Genomic DNA, 21,037 nt, shown 5'->3' on the forward strand with positions numbered 1-21,037 from the left:
TTTTGTTTAACCGATGATCGATAACGCACAATAAACCCAATATAATGGTAAATGAACGAAACTCGTAATACTCCCGTACGGAAACGCCCGTAGAATAATTTAAAAACCCGAATTATTGACAAAATAAAAAATCAAAAGGCCTCACTAAAAATAATAAAACCCAAAACTGAAAGGCTGATAAGAAAAACTGTTATTCTGATGTTGTAAAATCTAACTTACTAATTTACGATCAACAATAAAAAACGAATTAAATAATTCCCGTAGTATTTGTACTAAATTCAAAGGCCCCGCAACTTTGACACGGATAATTCAAACGAGATTGAACCCAAATAATAAAGACACTACACGATGAGACGTTGGATATTAATGCGACGCCATTCGAAAATACTAGAAATCTGAAAAAGTTAGTCTAATCGTGTGAAAACGTTCGATCGGAAACAAACAACACCGAGAATGCGACCGTTGACGCTAGCTGGCTCGAGCGCGTCTTACCTCCCCCTGTTTTTCTCGTCCTAGCCTGCGCTCGTTAGACGCGTGATCCTGAACACACGCTACCTCCCCCACTAGCCTTTTTTGGCGCGGTTGCCACAAATTCACTTACACGCACTAACACTCTCGCTCGTAAGAAAAACAATGCGCCGAATTTCCCGCACTTATCGATATGTTTTTCTTTCTGATTGTTTATGCACTTTACAATATATGATAAATAAAATTGTTTGTTATGTTAAATTGAACGCTCTGAGGAAATTAGTGTTACGAAAGGTAAGGGCTCAACTCGAGTATGAAGTAGACAAAGCTAAAGAAGGAAAAAATAAAATAAGCAAGAGTAAATAAAGGTAGAGTGCAATGCAAAGGAAAAAAATAGTAATAATAATAGTACAGACAAATAGATAAGGATTTATACAAATGAGTGAGGAAAAGAAAGGATGAACGCGCGCGAGAGAGAGAGAAAGAGAATAAATATTAATACGGGGAGAGAGAGCGAGTGAAGTTGTAAGCTAGAGTAATTGTGAAATTTGAGAATCGAACGTGTGTAAGAGGAAAAGAAATTCAGTTGAAGAGAGAGAAGGTGAGATAAAAAGATGAGTTGAAGTTTACAGTAAAGAGCGTTCAATAAAATGGGGGGCACTTAGCTTTTTCGATGGTGCACGTGGCGGCTGGAAGCGAGATCTCCTTCGTTGGCGCCGATGGCAGAAACCACGATGATCTTCCTGCAACTCTCTCGATAATTGTCGTCGTCGCTGTTTGCTCTTCTTCGGAATTCGATGACAAGCGAATGATGTGCCGAAATCTCTCAACGTAAACGAAACGAAACGACCGAAAATTCGAGACTGCATGTGACAGCACCAGAGAAAAACGTTTTTAAGATCACGTCGGGGTCACCATGAATTGTAGCACAGGGGTCTTATGCTACCCTAATGACTGCGTCTAAGTGACGAAGCCATCTAATTTATTAATTAACTGAAAAAGAGGAAAACCGCGAAGCAAATACAAAATACAAAATAAGAAAACGAGCGACAAGCAATACTATGATGCGAACAAGTTTCTAAATTTAAGGGCAATAATTTAACAGCTAAATTATTAAATTACTTTTACTATAAATGGAAAGAATTAATTATGAAGCACTTACGTTAATAACGAAGGATAGGATATGTGGGGTTGAACTGAATAAAAAACATTATTTATGAGCCACTGGTGAAGATGTAATTTGTGGCTCAAAGGAGGAAACTCTTGCGAGAAAACCCCCTAAGAGGAAAAAAAAACGACCGATACAAAATTGAATACAACAAGAACTACAACCTTGTTTGAATTGATGTGTAGATGTGTAGGTGTGAATGTGTGAGAGTGTGAAGGTAAGTGCGCGTCCGCACTGTTCGCCTCCTCGTCTTCGTACCACGGTTCCGCGAGTGCGGATGTTCGCTGTGGGTGCTCACAGCACGTGGTGAAAGTTAACGCGGCACGCGGATGTAAGTTAAATTCGGACGAACAAGAAGAATTAATTCAGAAACACGTTAATGCGTCGTGGTGCAACGAACAACTTCTCGAAAAAACTCAAACGAGCAAAATTTATCCTAGACAAGCTACGTACACGATTTCTCAGAAAATAACTGAAGACCGCTCTGTACAGAAGCAAGTATCGGGCTGGACGAGGCCTACCAAATTTTCCCAGAAAAGACGCCCTTTCTCTCTCCCTCGACCCCCCTCCCCTTACTAATGATGCGCGCCAATTAGCGGAGGTGTTATTCTTCTCGAGTGTCCATTCGGGAGCCAGGACACGAACAAAGCCGAAGATAAACAATGTATACTAATAAGTCGGTTTTGAAGGGAGAGAGCGAACGAGAAACTAGAGCATAATAATAAACGCGCGCAACGAATGTATAAAAGTAAAATGATTTAAATGTAGTTTAATGTATTGATGAGGACGGACGTGCTGTGAGCTTCGATGCTCCTCCGCTCACGTGGCGGTACTCGATTTAGTCACGTTCGACTAAACAATGGAATTAACAACCTTTTTAAGCTCAATAACTTTTTAAGTGCGAAAAAAAATAAAAACAAGATTCCTCCCATAAGACCTGTGTTATTTCGCCTCTATATTAGTCATATATATACTGAGGTCACGTGGTAGAGGCATAATTCCAATACAATATATTATTGAAAAAAGTTTTGTGTGCTTCTTTGTTGGTGTTTAAGCTCTCAATTTTTCAACTGCTTTTTTTGCAACCGACGAGTTGGATTGTTGGTAGCATCAAAAACGACCCTTTGGACTTCAGTGTTAAAGTTTAACGGATCTATTCATATATGTTCTATTATTAAAATATTAAAGTTAACAAATTTCAACAGAATATACTAAAGTATTAAGTCATAAGGACTTGTAAAGTAAACAGTGTAGTTAGACCTTTTTCTGGTCATTGCTCGAAAGTGATTCTACAGTTTTTGGCCATCAACGATATCTATAATGGTTAGTATGCAAAGTTTACTTGTGTATAATTAGATTTTTCAAATATTTTGATGGCTGAGGATTTATTTCATGTTAGGAACACATTCTGCATGCAAACTAACGTAGCATTCATAAATATTTTGCATGATCTATTATAAATAATAATTAACAACTAATAATTCTGTACACAAGAGCTATTGTTAACTAGAACGTTTTTTTTAAATTTATTAATTTTTAATGAAATATTGAACCTACAGGTTATAAAACCTTATATTAAAGTTAAGTACTTATTATACTGAAACTTAAAATTGTCTTTTATTTAAATATTATCGATACTAATTCTCATAAAATCTAAAGCTAGGAGATTTTACAGTTTTAGCAATAGGCTGAAAAGACCACGTTAGACTAGGAGCTGAGCCCGAAGTGTGTTAGACAAAAAGTACTGCCGCAAATCTTACAGAAGTTAAGAAGCGTCAAGATTTGTTAAGACCCGTGTATTTTAAAAATTTTTTTTTTTTCATCACGAGTTATATACCTACTTAACGGGCATTTGGTGGATACTTGCCAGGCCCTTTACGGGTACTTGCTAGGCACTTGGCAGATACTTGACGCGCGCGTGCCTAACAGTTGGCGGGTACTTTGCGAGTTTTTGATGGTCACTTGGCTGTAACTTGGCGGGTACTTAACGGGCACTAGGCAATTACTTGGCGGGCACTTTGCGGGTAGGGGAAGGTGGGGTGGAATGGGCAAAAAAAAGATCAGCGGAAAATAACAATTTATATGAAATGAAAAATGCTTCATTAAACTGCGTTAACATATCAATGAAAATCATGAAAATATAATCCATGCATCAAATTAAGCAATGAAGTTGATTTATTTCAGCAAATACAAATGAAACCGAAACATATCAAACTGCCCATACCGTACCACCCGTGGGGTGGTATGGGTAATACGTAAGTGCGTAATGGGCAATGTTTTGCCAGATGTACAGATTACGTATTATCAAAAAAAAAAAAACGAAAGTGAGAGATTTATTAATAATTATGATGTTTATAATATAAAAACACAATATTAACTGCATATTTATTTGACTTTTATTATCCAAAGTTACAAAATACAGATAAACTGTGAAATTTTAACAATATTTATAATCGAACTTTAGCTCTTAATAGTAATAATACCCTTATGACATACCTTATGACATAAAAACAACCAATTATTCATTTTAATTATTAATTTTTTGGTTAATTGTGTAACTTTGTACTAATTTTTTTTTTTTAATCACATAACTAAATACTGAAAGTTATTAGGAACTTGTGCCGATTGAACTTGTGCAGCGTGTATGATGGGCACATTATTCAAATTCATCGGAGTCACCATCGATGGATCAATAAAAACAGATTCAGAACTCAGAGTAATAGTGTTGAAATCCATGTTATTGGTTATATCTCCAGCTGGCTTCTTTTTCTTTGGCACTGTTTTCTTACCCTTATTCGCTTTACGTTTTGTTTTTGATTTGGCTTCTATCAATTGAGTTTCATACTCCTCTGATGTTATGATTGCTGCTTTACCTTTAACTGATCTTCTTCTCGAAACCTGAACAATTGGAAATACATTATTAATATCACATTTATAATATCACTACTTTTTATCTTAAAAAATAATTATTGAAAATAAATATACCTGTAGTTTAGTCTGATTTTCTTCTTGATGTTGAAAATATTTGAATAACTCTTGATCGATACATTTTTCAACATTTTTCATTATAGTCTTCTTTAATTTCAAAGCAGCAGGGCAAAGTTTTATAGTTTTTTTTTGTACAACTGGGGGAAGATTATCCAAAGATTTTTTGACACTTGTGTCAATCGAGTCAAGAGTTGCACTGTCACATGTATTGTTTTCAGTCAGTATTTCACCAGCTGGTGCAGAAAGAACATCAGGACTAACTTCAAGTTGACGGGTGTTGATAATTTCTGGAGCTACATGATGATCTTCTGAAGCTGTGAGTGATTCACTTGTTGAGTTTGATGCAACATGCAAATTCGATGGCGTATCTGTTTTTTCCAGTGGCACAAAAAAGGGCTCTAAACCTGAATAAACAATTTGATGTAATGAAACGAGGTTGAAGCATAATAGTAAATAAACAAGAACAAATGTTACAAACCTTGGGTTATTGGGTTATGAGTTTCACTGGATTCTTCAACGGGTACTTGATTTTCATCAGATACTTGCTGTACAAAATCAGAGTCCCTGAAAACTTCTGGATCATAAGGACAAATTCCTGTGGCTTTAAAAGCTTTAACTGCAGTGGCCATGTTTGATGCTTGGAGAAATGCCGGAGTAAAAATAGAAAAAATATCTTTCAGTCCTATCGTTGAATGCGGATGATCTCTCATCCACTTGTTTACCTCTTTGGTATAACAGTTGCTCAAAGGCTTCATGTATGCAACGTCGAGAGGCTGCATACGATGGGTGCAATGAGGCGGAAAGCATAACATCACTACACCATTATCTTTAGCTAACTTTATCGCATCAAGGTTCTTTACATGCGTTGCGTGTCCATCCAGTAAAAGAAGAACAGGTTGATCAATCGTTGCCCCAGAGAATTTTATGAATTTTTCAAGCCATTTTGTAAATTTCTCTTCTTCCATCCATCCACTGCCATTGAATTCAGCCCAGGCATCATCCATCTTACCATGAAGATAGCTTTCGTTCCTTTTTTTTCTTGGGAAATTCAAGAGTGGAGGCATGTAATTTCCTGAAGCCGAAAAACAGATGCATGCAGTGACAGTTGTCCCACGTTCGGCGGAAACCTTTGATCCAACCTGTCTCTTTCCTTTGATAGATACAAGTTTTAATTGAGACTTGGGATTGCATAAAACTCCAGTCTCATCTACATTGAAAATATGTTGAGGTTGAAACTTATATTTATCCTGGAGTTCACCGAGTAGCTTAAAAAACGCAGCGACGTTTGTTCTATTGAACGAACTTGAGCGAGCTGCCGATGTAGGCTCTGGTTTCCTTAATGATAGTTGTGGATGTCTTTTCAAAAACCCTCGAAACCAGTCCTTGCCAGCTAATTGAGTATCCTTATTGAAAATTTCATTGTTTGGGAATAAACTTTTCGCATAATGAAATGCCATGGATCTAACCTCTTCTTGAGAAAAACCATTCAATCTTGAATCTTGTTTAATTATTTCATTGTAAATTACGTCTTCTTGCTCTTTGGAGAAAACTGGTTTGAATCCAAGAGCTGTAAAATAAGTTTAAAGTTCAAAGGTACCTAGCACAGTAAATAACCTATAAATGGCAGTGCTTGAACAAGTTTTTTATTTATTTAAAACGAAGTACATAATTGAGATACCTGTCTTTAAAGGGAGATTTTCGGCATTTGGCGTATTTTTCAGTAACAAACATTTTCTTCTTAACGTTTCACGAGGTACGTTGTATTTTTTAGCTGCCGCATTCTCTTTCATGCCTCCCTTGACGTCGACCAAGGCTTTCCTCATATCTTCTTCACTCCATAAGCACCGGTTGGACTTTTTCGTGTACTTGCGAGGCATTATTTACAAGCAATAAACTCTAAATACAACTAAACTTATAACTAAACAACAAATATTTATCACTGACCCTACATCGCGAAGTTCACAGCTGTCTGCTATAGAGTGAGCGCCCGCAGGACTGGCCTGCCCATATCACCTCTTGTCGTGTTACCCATCCCGCCCCATCGACCAACTTATATTAAATTCGTTATAATATACCAGATTTTCATTAAATCGAAACAAATCACACACCATTTTAAAGAAAATCGCTTAATCTAACGATATATGCCCTGAGACAAGGTCAATTAATAGGTTGAGGCGATTTTCTCTTTGCATACTTCTGCAGGTCGCTCCATTTTTTTACCCATCAAATTTACACGACGGCTTATTTATTTTTTTCTTCACCAAAATATAGTTTTTTCATTTTAGTTACTCCTTTGTTCATATAACTACAAGTAAAAAAATTTTTAAATGTTAAAACATTATAGTACTCTTTAAACAGCAAATATCCATATTACCCTCCTGCCCATTCCACCCCACCTTCCCCTACTTAATAGGCATTTGTCGGGTACTTGGTGGGCACTTAATCGGGTACTTGGCAAGTACTTGATTGGCACTTGATGGTGTTAGTGTATATTGATGATTATTAACTTAACTAGTGGCCCCCCTGTCTTGGCTTCACCCAAGACTCACTAAATGGAACACCGTAGTGTGTTGACATGTAATGTGAAACGTTTTCAGTGAAAAATTATACATCTAGTTCTAACACTTCTCACCACCAAAATCTTCTTATTAAAAACATATTGGTTCGGAATCCATACAGTTTATTTGGTCAATTATTAAGCTGTTAAAATTAAAAAAAATTTAATTCTACTGCAAAGTACCGTGCGTTCCTTATGCCATAAATAATCATTGACCATAAGGAGCCGTTGATTCGCAGTTCTTCCCGTATAATTTACAAAAAGGGATATTTTTTAAAGCTGTAAAGATTCAAAGCTCACAAAAAATTTATCATTATATCATTGATTTCTTTTACCTCACAACTTTATTACCAGAGCAACAAAGTCCTGGAGCTTAATCTCTACGTTATTTATCGCAACAACAATACAAATACATATTATACCTATTTAAAAATCTGAAAGATTCAAGAGATTACTATGAGGGTTATAGTGAAAAGCTGATCTCTCACTTAATAAATTCTTTCATCATTTTCTTGACACCTAAAATTGTATTCATAAGATGCATTTAAAGTTTTCCTTCTAATTTGACTTCTTGTAACTTTTGGCATAGTTGAGACTCTTGTGAGCCCTAAAGGCTATTTTTTTCAACTTAATTAGGTTGTTATATATTTGTTGGCAAGGTAGTTCGACGTCCAATGAACCTGTAAAGGACCGGTGATCTTCTTAAGTAAAGTCTTTCTTCCAGCAAACGTGACTGCCTGGATACCTTAGAATTTGAAGCTTTGGAGCTAGTTGTAGAGCTCTTTCCCAACGTATGCTGGTATAACATCGAAGACGGTATCTAAAGCACCTTTTTTTCAGACTAAGTTCTTTTGGTGATCTAAGGTGAAAAGGTTGGTTCGTGATGCTTGCCCGTTAGTAACTATCCCGTTGGCTTATGTTTATTATTTTTTCTTCATAGCTGTTAGGTTCTCCCAGAGCAGACCTTGGAGAGGATCAGCAATTCCTGATTAAATGCTTAAAGTTGAGAGGATAATATAGGGTCGTTAGTCACCGGGGTTTTTAGCCTTGCTATGAACAACTCTGCTCGTGACATCTGCCAGTGAATGACTGACTTGGTTTAATAGTGGCCGACTTTACATAGTCTTTGAGTTGACGAATCGTCTCCGGAAATCGTAGTAAAAATATATTAGTTGGCAAGGTAATTTAAACTTAGGTGGCCCTTAAAAGAACCGATGAGATTGATGTTTAAGTAGGGAACGTAAATACTTATAATGGACCTGAAAAAGGCTGGTGGTAAAACTTGTAGCTATTCTTTATAATTTTTCTTGATGATGAAGAGTTACCTGCAGGTAGCTTGGCCCTTATCCTTTGAGTCTGTGTGTACAGAGACCGTACAGGAAAGGAAGTACGCCACTGACTAAAGAATATCTCGTCTTCAGGTCGTTTCCCGGATAACTAACCATTCATCGTCAGTCAGAAAAGTGGGCCTGGAGAATACCTTCTCTGTAGATATGCCATTCGGACGACCACTAAGCAGACCGGGCTTCCCATACTCTTCAGGGCTGTCTTCCCTGGCTTGCATTTGAAATAGAAAATTCTTTGACTGCACCAGGTCAGATGGTTGAACGGCCACCAAGCTCTGAAGTGCTGAAGAATGTTGTGCTCTGGCTAGAAACGTTTCCTGGCATTCCACCGTAGACATTGATGTTCCGAACGCCTGTTTTTTCGTGGCACTCGATTCTTTTAGGTATCCGGGGTAAAAACTGATTTATTTCGCTTGCCCATGAAAGAAGAGTGTCATCGGTAGCCGGGATGCCTAGATGCACGACGAACTCCTCTTGTCTTGGTGTAGTGCCGATGATCGACTGCGATGATTGTCTACTCGATGGGGCTTCTAATAACCACTCTTCGCTATCTTTCGTTGCGGGTGGCTTCAATTTTACCTCGACGTCACCTAGCGGATCCTACTGAACTGAAGCACAAAGTTAGCTTATTTTATTAAAACTTTGAGCTTATTTATCGCTGTTGTCATTAACTTTTTCAAAAAAAAAAACTATGCAAAAACCATCTCGGAATCATGAAGAATCAGTATAAAAATTTTCAGCAAAATCGGTTCAGCAGTTTTTGCGGTTAGCAATTACAACGGTTTTAGCAACTTTGCTTTATATATTAGTAAGATATAAAGGTGAACATTAACGAAACATTTGACTTCTATGACATTATTTAAATATTATTTCGTATAGTGTGGAAAAGAAAAATATTTTTTATGATAGTTGTATAATTTTATGACTTAATAATAAAATAATATTAAGATTATTGTTATTTTTTGTTGTGGTTAAGCATGCTTGTTTGACTAAGAAATAAATAAAATTTATATGCTATTTTTCTCTAATTTCATAGATCCCTGGGGTGTGTCATCACAAGTAAAGCGTTGACGTAGTTAGAATAATATCAGTGGGTGGTGTATTGCAAGCTGAAATCTTTAATCCTGAGGTTGCTAATTTTATTACTAAGTAAGACTATATTGTACAAGACGTTGACAGTGATTATAGTATTTTTATTTATTTTATTTATTTGTAAAAGAAATTGTACGGTTTACCTTATTTCTTTTAAAACTTGTTTTGAATTGGATTTATTGTACGTGAAACAAGATAACGGACTAACAAAACTGATAAATATATAGGAGAGATGGAAAAGTTATACGTACACGGTACAATTAGTTTGCTATTGATCGTTTTAAAGTGCACATCTCTACAATAGCTGTGATTTTACTCATCTAAAAATTGTACTACTTTCCAATTAACTACCATATTTACAAAATTACTATTATTATTATTATAATTTTTTGGTAGCTGATAAATTTTTCTAATAACACTCTTGTTATTGCATGATTTTGTAGGTAATTATTACAATATCCATGAAATTACATTGGAATTTTATGATTGGATGATTGGATGGCTTTGAAATGTGACACCATTGGGAGCAGACAATATTAACCTAACAGCAGTAATGTCCAACCCTTACATTACACAAAGCAGTACAATAGTGCACGATCTTGCGCACGCGTGGATATACCCATGTATACAGCTATACTGACGATACCTCACTGCTTACGAACTCAGCACAATGACAATGTGGCAACGCTGCACATTTATACAGTAGTGCCGTACAGCGTTCCAATCTTTTCTACGGGTAGTTTAGAACGTGTTTTTAATCGCCTCCCATCTAAAAGCTATTAGCCCTAAAACCATGATTCCAACGGGGTTCGCTTCAGAAAAAATCGCTCTACACGCTGTACTCAGTAAATGCCACTGTTACGTATCAGCCTGTATATATACGTATAAAAGAACCTTGTCGCCTGTTTGCTCACATTCAGGATCTTTTGACCGTGCCTGCCACAGAAAGCGTTACCTCTGCGTTAGCTCGGAGCAAATAGGCTTATAGCTAGAACAGTTTCACTGTTAAAAGTTTACAATAACTTCCTAAAAAACTTATTACTTCATAAATTTTAAATTAAACATTAGCACGAACATTTGCAAATTCTTCCTTAAGTTCAAAATAAAGAGATTTAACATTGTATATAAGTGACCTCAGTACATAACTAGTTATTTATTAAGTAATATTTATATTTAGTTATTGTAATACTATAATAATTAATTAATACAACTTACTCTGTAACGTTGCAATTTCTCGCCCTGCGACACATAGCGTGTCCCGGCTAGGGTGGTCCCGAAGCAACGCTCAAAGACACTACAATTATCACCGATGTCTGTACTGGAAACGACGAAAAAGGCACTGCGCCTAAAATGCGAAAAATACTACTGCTTAACGACGCTCGCGGCTCGGCCAAACTCAGCTCGGCTCCTGGAGACTCTCATCTAGAGGGAGTCCTGCTGGGGGTAGCCCGTCGGGAAGCAAGCTACTCTCTTAAGGAGAAACGAGTCCCACAGCCTGTAAGAAAACGCTGTCTGGCCATGGCCTACAAATAACGACACGAAATGCAGATTTCTCGGATTATTAAGTCACTTTATTTGTTATTACACTTACGCGGGCGCCTAGGCCCGGAAAATTTCGTCGCGATCCGGCGCTATGCCATGGCACGGATTCCGGCAATCACGCTTCTCTCTCACCCGCGGTCGCTTGAACGATCTCTTCGAGGCCCGATCCCGGGGGCCGGCTCCCGCTGCGCTGCCGCCACCACCGCTCTTACGAATGGGTTTTTCTTTTTTTATAATTTGTAAATTAATACACTTTTATCAAGTCGGTTAAACTAACATGCGTAGTTTAGTTCAAACGACGCGATAGATACGCGCTGGCAGCATCCGTGGACGAGTATGATTTGTGGTCCTACAGGGTGTGGTAAGACCGTTTTCGTCAGAAGATTCTTAAATTTTATCGATGAATTGTCAAGTGTACGATTCGATAAAATTTTGTTTTACCACGCAGAGTGGCAGGATAGTTATAAAAGTGAAAATTTTTTAAAAAATGGTCAACGAATTGAATTTCACGAAGGACTACCAAAACCCGAACATTATTCGAACAATCCTCAACGTAAGAAATTACTTATCATCGATGATTTAATGCGTGAATCATCAAACAATGTTGTTGTGGATTTGTTCACAAAAGGGAGTCATCATAAAAACATAAGTATTATGTTTATAACTCAAAATATTTTCCACAAGTCTACTCATTCGCGTGATATAAGTCTCAACGCTTCTTATTGTTTTGTTTTAAAATCCTCGTGATCATGCTCAAATACAACACTTGGCAAGACAAATTTTTCCAGAAGATCCTAAATTTGTAGAAGAAGCCTATCAGGATGCAACGATAAAGGGACATGGGTATTTAATGATCGATTGCAAGCAGGATACACTGGACGAGTTTAGACTTCAAACGTGCATATTTCCTGATGATGAGTATCAGTATGTATATTTACCAAAATACGTACACAGTAGTTGTACTTACATCGCCTAAGGTAAAAAACAAAATTTTGTTTAAAATACTGGTCAGTGAGCTTGTATCTTTAGTCTTGTTCGAACAATAGAAGTATCTGCATCACAACGAATGACAGGTCAACACTTTGGTCGCCGAAATAGTCATAGGTCCTCAAACTCTTCGTTTTCTTTAAAGATACCGTTTGAAAAGAAGCATATAAAAATGTTGGAAGCTCTCGAGCATTTAAATAAAGATCAGCGTGTTGAATTATTAAAAAAAGCCGATAAAAAATTAATTCATTGTATTTGCAAGTGTGTTCTAAATGTACTAAAAGGTGTTATTACTTGAAAAAAATTACAAAAGTCAAAACTTGAAAAACTTAAAAATGTGTTGAGGAAAGTAGTGTCTAAGAAGAAGGAGATAAAGAAAAAGTGTGACAGTGAAGATTCTTGGAAAAAAAAAATCATTGTACAATAAGGTAATGATTTCTTACCTTTTATACTTCAAGCGGTGTTAAGCGCAATATTAACAAGAGCTTTATACAATAAAAAGATTTAAAGTGGATGAAGAAATAAAAAAAAATGGTTTTAATTTCAAAAGAACAGCTAGAAAGAATACACAGTGAAAATGTAAAATCCCTTCATGAAGCTGTAATACCTGTTTCTACTGCTGCTAACGATTTTTTATCGCAACGAGTTTTACAATCTACACAAACTGTTGGAAACAACCTCAGTCGTTTAGATAATGAAATGAAACAAATTCTTGACTTTAATGGGTCCAACGACAAACGTGAAAAATCGAAAGAATATTTAACAGTCTTACAAGGCTACTTTCATTTCATAGACGAACAAAGAAATCAACACGTATCAACGGAAAAAGAGGAGAAAAAATGTGATACAGATGCAAATGATCGAATGAGCGACGATATGATTCTAAAAACTATACCTAAAGCATTTAAAAAAAGTATAAATTACTTTTAAATTATTTAACAAAGAATAACCGTAAAATTATTTGGTAATATGTTGCACGAGATCGTTACTCCTCGAGGGTTTGTAGGAAATGATGACCTGTGGAAGATTCGTAATGTCAATCAAGTCGAGACTTTATCAAAGACTCGTAAAAAATTATTCAACTGATGAGAGAAGATAGACGACTATGACAATATTACCGATGAATTGTCGAATAAAGACGGCAGTGAAGCGTATCACTTATTTGGGAAAACTACTATTAAAGAGAATATAATTATTAAAAGTGACATCAAAAGTCCATCCAAGACATCTACAACTTTGCAAAAGGGAGGAAAAGTAGGAGGAGGATAGTAGCTTAGATTTTGAAAAAATGGACGCGTTGGAAAAACAATACCTTACACCCAGTCATGAGGCTGGTTTTAACGGGGCTAGAAACTTAATAAGATGAAATAAAAATGTTTTATCAGATAAAATAAAGGAATGGTTGAAGGGACAAGACGTTTACACGTTACTCAAAACTATTCGACGTAAGTTTCCACGCCTTTTTTACGATGTCAATGCTTTGGACGATTTGTGGGAGGCTGATCTCATTCAATTGACGTCTATCAAAAACTGCAACAGTGGTATGTCGTACATTCTTGTTGTGATAGACGTTTTGTGTAAATTTTTATGGGCTCAACCATTACGTGATAAAACTTGCCGTGTAATTACCACAGCTTTTCAAAAAATTCTCGATAGTAAAAACCATCGATTTCCAAAAACAGTACAAACAGATCGGGGAAAAAAATTTTTAGGAAGCGAGTTCCAACAGTTGTTAAAGCAAAATAGAATTAAATTTCGAATTGTGAGTAACCCTGACGTTAAAGCAGCTGTAGTAGAGCGTTTCATACGAACACTCAAGGAACGTATGTACGAATATTTTACATATAAAAACACATACCAATACATCGATGTACTACAAGATTTAATTGATGGATAAAAAAAAAAAAAAAAAAAACAAAAAAACACCCCACTCCACAATCAAACTAGCACCCAGTGCAGTAACTATATATAACGCCCACGTTGCGAGAAAAAATTTAGTAAACTCACGAACACAAAAGCCAAAACATCGTCAGAATCGTCAAGCTAAATCAAAGTATAAAGTTGGAGATTACGTGCGTATAAGTCGCGAGAAAAACGCATTTGAAAAAGGTGCCGTGAAATCCTGGAGTGAAGAAATATTTAAAATTGTCGGTGTTACCAAAAGTCAGAATTTATACACATATTACTTGCATGATTTGGATGGTGAAAGTATTGAGGGATTTTTTTACCCTGAGGAGCTTAGCCTAGTCGCTAAAGTGCGAGTATTAGAGCAGGAGCATAAAATTAAAAAAATAATTCGAATTAATGGAAAGGGAAGAAACAAACAATATTTTGCTAGTTGGGTGGGTTATCCAGAAAAGTTTAACTCTTGGATTTTTGGAAGAGACTTGAGAGATGGTTCATAACGATTTTATGATAACTTTGCCAAGCAACAGCAGTATGTAATGTTTTCCTAATAATACTACAACGAATTTTTCTACTCAATTACCAAAAGAAATCGAGCTGAGTTAAAAATGGGAGGTTGGAATTTCCGAGATTCACGTACCGTGCACTATTTTACATGTCACTCGAGAGGATGCTTTACTCACTGCACCTGAGGATGAAACAGAATGTTATTTTTAACATGGCACATACGACTCGATAAATAGCTTATGTGAAGCAATAAATAATAAATGGATGGAATATATCTCTGAAGATGAAGAATATAAACGTAAGTTAATTTATAACGAGGACGGTGAATTTGTATTTATTGGTGTACCCACCTTAGAAAACAAAGAAACAGTGTTTTTATTTATAGTAAAGAAGATAAGGGTGGAAAATTACCCTCATTATCAAACGCAGTACAACGCATTTTAGGATTCGAAGAAGGAATAATTCATGCTGAAAAAGAACGTTCAGAAATAAAGGATGATTACGGAATGTTAATTCACGGTAAACAACCAGCAAGCATGTCAAGAGCAGTGCCCGATCAACTATTTATTTACTCTAATATATGTGAACCATGTATTGTTGGGGACACGTTTGCACCTTTATTACAAATAGTTAACTTGGATGCTAAAGGAGTTTATTTTAGTAGTACAATCGTCAAGAGGTATACGCCTGTTGCATACGTACTCCTCTTTAATAATAGATTTCATACAATCGATATAGATGTAAGAGACCAATTCGGTCAACCAATAGCATTCGAGTTTGGGACACTGACGGTTGTGTTACATTTTAGGAAAGTGTTTTTTTAGAATTGTAGTACAAAATGAGTTTTTACGATGTGTATCATTCTCAATACGGTGGTGGAGGTGGAGGTGTCAAGCATGTGTTTACTGGCTCGCATGGGCAGAGGGTTCATGGCTTAGGTTCTTTTTTTACGGCGCTTTTTCGTACAGCTATGCCATATATGACAAAAGGTGCACGTGCTATTGGAAAAGAAGCTTTCTGAGCTAGTGTAAATATAATTGATGACATTGGTCAACGTGATTTGCCATTTAAAGATGCATTGACAAATTGTGCAACCGAATCAGGTATAAACTTGAAACGTAAGGCAACGGAAAAGCTTGTTAGATTAATGGAAGGATCCGGATATAATGCTTACCGTACAAACGTTGAGCGCAGTCTCGTAGTAGAAGCGCTACCCATCCCATCTCTACGACTCGTGCTAAAAAGAAAACATCTCGAGTGACAAAACGTGGACGCAACAAAAGTGTTGTTAAAAAGAATAAGACCAGAGGAAGGAAAAAGAAGAATAGTACAAAAATTAATCGTGTTAACTGTAAAAAGAGTAAAAAAGGGCAGAAAAAAAAGAAATCTTCAGTGACCGATTTTTACATATATGTCTTTTTTGCATAGACACACTAATCCGTGTCTCAAGAGTGAGTTGGATTTATTTTCTCTTCCTCTTACTCAGACAGCATTAGAGGCAAGTCGGTGGGTTTATTATAAACCTGTTTCATCATTAACCGACGAAAGTCCGATAGAGTTTCTTATAAACTCTCAAAATGAGGATTATTTGGACCTTGCTCACACAATGCTGAGAGTTAATGTAAAATTAATACCTTACGACAAGGATACAGATGTGGCTGTGGCTCCAGTAAACAGTTTCTTACACTCTATATTTATTCAAGTTGATGTATATTTCAATCAAAAACTAGTGACCCCTCCTAACAATGCTTACCCTTACAGAGCATACATCGAAACACTATTAAATTACGGACCTGCAGAAAAACTTCTCATTTGTCCACGACTCTTTGGGAAACCGATGTAGCTCTCGCAAAACGCCAAGAATATATAAAAGATGGTATGACAGTGGACTTGATGGGTCATTTGCATTGCGATGTTTTTAATCAAGACAAACTTTTATTAAATGGAGTCGAAGTTCGTCTACGGCTGGTTCGTTCGAAGGATGCATTTTGTTTGATGGATGCATCTACAAGGAATTATTCAGTCAGTATTACCGAAGCAACACTTCTTTTTTGACGAGTAAAAGTAAGCCCCACAGTTTTGATTGCACATGCAAAGACTTTAGCAAGCACTACTAGAAAATATCCAATCACTAGTGTGGAAGTTGAATCTTTTACTATGCACAGTGGTATTACAGGCAACTGTTTAGAAAACGTTATTCTTGGCCAGTTACCAAAAAGAGTAATACTAGGTTTCGTCGACAACAAAGCTTTCAACGGGGACAGAAAAGTTAACCCCTTTGATTTCTAAAATTACTCTATTAATTTTTTGTCATTATACGTTGATGGGGTACGAATTCCAAGCAAACCATTACAACCTACTTTTACAGGAAGTGGATCCATGTATGTTGAAGCTTATCAGACATTATTTTCTGGCTCTGGAATACATTACATGAACGAGGGAAACAACATACTCAGAAAAGATTATCCAAAAGGGTATTGTCTTTTTGCATTTTATCTTACACCAGATTTGTCCACGCACTTTGCAGGTCATTGAAATTCAATAAAAACTGGGTCTGTCAGAATAGAAGTACGTTTTGAGACGCCTTTGACAAAAACGATAAATTGCGTTCTTTACACAGAATTTGACAACGTGTTAGAAATAGACTCAAACCATCAGATAGTTGTTGATTTTAACCCCTAAAAAGAATTTTTTTCTCTCATTTAATTACCTCCCTTGTACCACCACTACCACCACTACCCCCCATCACTCCTCTTCTCATATTCACTACCACTTCTGAAGCGCTGCTACAAACGTTTTTTCTTCATCTCGTAGTCTCCAATCTTTCGTCGAACGATCAATATGCCACGTACCATTTAAGACAGTGGACGTAGCTGCTCACAAAAAACCATAGAAAAAGTTAATTTCATCGTAGACATTCAAGCATTTTATGATAAAACTGGTGATTTTTTACCAAAAGAAATCGCCGTGGTGTGTGTCGACTGTAACTTTAGTTCACATTGGATTATAAAACCACCCTACAACACTATGGAATTGATGTCAGGACTTTTAGCTACAAATAGTTATTTAACGTGTTGTTTTCACGGACTCGAGTGGTTTGATGGTGAAACTAATATGGAGGACGTATATAGCGCTCTGCGTGACACAGCAAGAAGTGCTCTTCACATTTACGTTCGAGGTAATCAAAAGCAAAAATTACTGGAAAAAGTTTCAGGTCGTCAAATAATAAATCTTGAAGAGTTCTCTTGACCATCTTTTAAAAATCTTTCTTGCGGTAATGATTACTTTTGCTGTTATCATGGTCGAAAAAAGGAAGCTTTCAGCTGTGCTCTAGCTCGTGTTTATTATTTACGAACCTGGATCAACAAGACAGTACGTTCTACAAAAGTTATTTCTCTTACACCACACCAGATGATGCTTTAGATGTAAAAAAAAAAAAAAAACTCAAGATCCGATAATAAAACCTGCACGTTTAAACCAGTCATCATCCTCCTCTGCTGCTGCTGCTACACAAGAGGTCGGAAACCTCATGAAAAGCATCAACTTTTGGAAATCTAGAAAAAGTGGGGACTCTACTGCATGTATGTACGCCGAAATAAGAGAAGATGAATTCACTACAAATACAAAAAGCGCTGCGGCATATCCCGACACCGACAGTCGGGGTATTTCCAGCAGACAAGCTGCCGTTTGTTTGAACGAGACATTGTGTGCCCTTGTAGCTAATACAGATGAGAGCACAAAACCTGGTACGCATTGGGTTGTCTTCTATGTCGATACCAGTGGACACGGAGTTTTCTTTGACAGTTATGGGTTGCCACCCACTGTCTCACACCATGTTGATCGACATAGACGAAACTGTATTAGTTCCGAGTGGAACGTACAACAATTGCAGAGTATTGACTCTCGAGTGTGTGGTCATTTCTGTATTAATTTTTTGTTTTTTATGTCTCATAATTATACTTTGGGTGTGTTTTGTTCAATATTTTCAAGAACTACATCAACCAATGATGAAATAAGTGTAACTTTGTACAATAAAATTACTAGACGTAAGAAACTAGAAAATAAGCGCGTTATATCTTCAACATGTAATCAAAATTGTAAGTCGAGAAATATTTTACTTTAATTAATTCTAAAATGTACATGCTGCGTTGAAACACATCACAAAAAACTAGACATCTTGCGTTCTATTTATCACTTACATTGTATAAAACTATAACCTCTTAGATTAACAACACTACTTATCAGTGACAACTTTACCTATGTGTATTTATATTATATCGCCATACATTTTGTACTGTAAACAATTATCTTAAGTTTTTACATTGTATTTATATGTGTATCACTTTATTTCTCACTATGAATAAATTTTGTCAACCCCATTCCAAACGACTTCATTATTTTCACCTCTCCACCCCACCTCCAATGCCCACCAGATTTCAAAAACCGCGCCACTCCTCGAAGCCCCTAAATTCCCCAGCTACGGACCCCACTCCTCACCCTCCTCCAACAGCACGACCAAACACTCACCCTGGGCCCGACCGCCAGCACCAGACGGTGACGTCAGAGGTGTCTGGAAATTACTCACCCTTACTACTTAAGTCCTAACTCTACAATTATTTGATCATATTTTTATCAACATTTATCAACTTTGCTCATGTTGTTCTTTGCATGAGTGGTTGAAGAGGTTGACTTCCTTTTCGAATTAATTTTTTTATTTGGAACAGAATGGTGAGAGGCCGTCTAGTAAACCATACTTTCTGACATCACCTACGAGTGCAGTAGTAAGTTTTAAACGTTGTGAGAAACATTTTGATCCATACAATTTCCTGAAATCTTCAATAAGTTTCTGTAAGAGCTTCTCCGCATAATAAATGTATTCCATTGATTGTATTAACATTGGACATAAAATTGTCACAGCAACATGCAGAGTTAAAAAACTGACATAAACTTGTTTGTCAAGTACACTTTGCAGTAGGAGAACTCCAGTTGGAACTCGGTTGCCTAAAGAATTTTAATATATTGTAATGCTCTAGGTCTCCTATTAAAATCGCTTGCAATAAAACTTCACAAGTTTAACAAATGTTCTGATATCTTATCAATTTTTTGTTGTTGCAATTGATAAATAGTAGACGATTTGATCCACATGTACAATAATTTTCTGACGCATCCCAAAAACACTAGATGCATAGGATCGAGCACAACATTTGGAACTGGTCCAAAGTTCGGTGAGCTACTTAAAATTGATCTTTTTTTTTTGGTAATCGTCTGCGTATTGAAAAATCCTAAGCTTCTCATCTGTCATCAAAATACCAATCTTTCGAGGAAAGCACACATACTCGTGCATGTCACCTTCTATTGAGCATTTGGAGCAACTAAAATAACTTGTATGATTTTTCACACATAATAAAAATGCTTTCACAGGAGCATCGCATACTAAAGAATAAAAAATAATCTTTAATTGAATGTCATGTATGAAAAAGCCCTCACTTGTAAATTGCACTAAATCATCCGTAAAAACTGTACAAACTCATTGTAATCTTTTGGCTTTTTTTCTCTGCAGTAAGCTCCAACAATGTATACATCATTGTCAGATTTTTTACAAGTCAGAATGGGCCACAAGTTTTTTTCCGAGCTCTTAGCGAGAGGAACTCCATTAATATTCATGATGAATTCTATAAAGACATCATTTATACCTTTGTGTAATCGCTTCAGTGCAATTTTTTAAAGACATGGTTGAATGCCAATGTGATAGTATTCACCAATTCACCATTTTCTATTCTGTAAGTGTTAGTATTTGTAGGAGTTCTTAAAACTGTTTTTGAACTCAAAGGCATGCGCACTATGGGGATTTTGTCACGTTATGTATGCAAAAGATTGAATAAAGTACTGTGACTGATATTTTATGTTACAGCCCATGTAACTATGACAGACAAAAGCAAATTAGATATGGCTTTGTAAGTGTACTTGTGTCACCCTGATCATACTCTAAACCAGTATACTTTTTCACAAGAGTACTAACCACGTAGTTTTGTATGGAAGAATTTATCAAAATCGAATGATCATTTTCAGAATCTTCCTCACAGTTTGTATCTTGGTCCGTATCTTCATCGTCACTATATCGATAATCCAGCTCGTCATCAAAGAGATTCATATCGAAATCATAATAAACCTGAGCTTTAACATCAGCCATACTTGAATCAAAATATATGTCAGTGGCATTTAATAAATTTTTTGCACAATGAACAGCACTAGCCACAGTAGCCGATTTATCTTTGTTTACCGAATTAAATGGAATAAAATAATACTTTCTATTATTAAAGTATTCATCGGAATCCTTTACATCTACAAAACTAGTTATAACTAAATTGTTGGGCATGTCATCTGGTGTGTTGTTAAAATGCAGATTGTTTATTGGAATTTCATCGTGTTTCGATAAAAATAAAGTCTGACTATCAAGTATCATTCTTTCCGCTTAGT

The 21,037-nt window shown here is 36.3% G+C and overlaps 1 pseudogene; it reads right to left on the reverse strand.

The window, feature by feature from the left end:
- Positions 1-11,218: 11,218 nt before the first annotated feature.
- LOC149375809 (uncharacterized) lies at positions 11,219-20,750 on the reverse strand (annotated as a pseudogene).
- Positions 20,751-21,037: the final 287 nt, after the last annotated feature.

Source organism: Copidosoma floridanum, unplaced genomic scaffold (assembly GCF_036245765.1).
Source record: "Copidosoma floridanum isolate Cflo_tuat_1 unplaced genomic scaffold, Cflo_Japanese_pri ptg000004l, whole genome shotgun sequence".
Taxonomy (NCBI): Eukaryota; Metazoa; Arthropoda; class Insecta; order Hymenoptera; family Encyrtidae; genus Copidosoma; species Copidosoma floridanum.